At 56.2% G+C, this 1,423-nt stretch overlaps 1 non-coding gene across 1 annotated transcript; it reads left to right on the forward strand.

Moving 5' to 3' along the window:
• The first annotated feature begins 388 nt into the window (after positions 1-388).
• On the forward strand, positions 389-479 carry LOC134426730 (small nucleolar RNA SNORD60). The gene has a single exon (XR_010030029.1). It is a non-coding gene; the product is annotated as a small nucleolar RNA SNORD60 (small nucleolar RNA).
• The last annotated feature ends 944 nt before the right edge of the window (positions 480-1,423 follow it).

The raw sequence follows: 1,423 nt of genomic DNA on the forward strand, positions 1-1,423 counted from the left end.
GCGCCGCCGGGCCGCTTGGACTACAACTGCCAGCAGCCCCCGCAGACAGTCACTCCGTGCTACAACCACTGTTGCTACTGGCTCTGTCCGGCCTCCAGCAGTGACCAATCAGAAGGCGGCAACTGCCGCCTCGGGCCACGCTGCGCTGCGCGTCGCCATTGGCAGGGAGGAGAACGGCGGCCAATCAGCGCTGGGAGAGGTGGGGCGGTGGTCACGCCAACCGCTGGTGATTGGCTATGTCCAGAGCAATCTGACCAATACCGGCGTCGCAGTGGCCATAAAAGACGTAGCGCGGAGCACGTGCGGTCTTTTCAGCCTGAGGTGCGGGAACGGGCGGGCTGGGCGGGAGGAGGGAGCGGGGCCAGTAACGGGGCTATTACCGAGGACGGGCCGCTGATGATCCACATTTACCTTTCTGACACCTCGTCTGAGGGCGGCGGGCGGCCGCAGCCCCTGCTGAGCAGCCACGGCTGAGGCCTGCAGTGCCTGCGGCCCGGCGGGGCGGGCGGGCGCGCTCCTCCCCTCACGCGCTGCCTTCTCCCCTCAGGGCTCGGCGGGAAGCGGCCGCGATGTGCGCCTCGGCGGTGGCGGCGTCCCGAGCCCCGTGCCCGATCCTTGGCGGTCCCCGGCGCTGTGGGCCGGTAAAAGGCGGCGATCCCTGCTCCGGTGTTTGCGGTAAGTGGAGCTGAGCCCCGGGAAATGCTCCTGCTCTGCAACGAGGCGGATCTTGAAGCACAAAGAAGCAGCTGCGGAACGGGCTGGAGGGAAGAATTCACCGAGTTTTGCTCTCCCTCGTGGGTTAGTTAAGGGTGAATATCCTGGCTGGGTGGTGGGTGCAGTAGTGTAAGTGAATGGATTTACATTCTTAACTGTAGTGATACAGTGTGTAGATTCAGAATTAAAATCTTATTTCTGTTTACCTCCGTGGGAGATAAAACAACCTACTCCTCTAATGTTTTCCCTCTCTCAAGACCAGCCTTAATTGTGAATGTTTTACTGTTGTATTTCTACTTTAGCTTCTATATAAAGCAAAGTTTGTAGCTTACAAGTGAATAAAGTTTTGACAAGTCTGGGTTTTGTTTCTGTTTATCTGTGTTTCCATGGGACACGTGTACCTTTACAGACTGACTGGAAATGTTGTGTGGGTACCCAGTGGAATCGGAGTGCATTGAAATTTAAAGCATTTTTCTCTGCCCCACTCCCTTCGTTGGAGTGACTTTGGTCGGATGGGGACAACACTGTCCCTGGCAGCTGTGCCAGAGCTGTTCAGCCCTTTCTGGGGAGAAATTACCCAAAATCCAGTTTAAACTATGTCATACCCTGGTTCTACCATGTGGATCCAGATGGTTTCAAGGCTGAACTGAAATATTTAAACGACGTAACAGTGCTGTTTAGACAATCAAAACACCGCTGTGGCCATGGA

Source organism: Melospiza melodia, chromosome 18 (genome assembly GCF_035770615.1).
Source record: "Melospiza melodia melodia isolate bMelMel2 chromosome 18, bMelMel2.pri, whole genome shotgun sequence".
In the NCBI taxonomy this organism is placed as follows: domain Eukaryota; kingdom Metazoa; phylum Chordata; class Aves; order Passeriformes; family Passerellidae; genus Melospiza; species Melospiza melodia.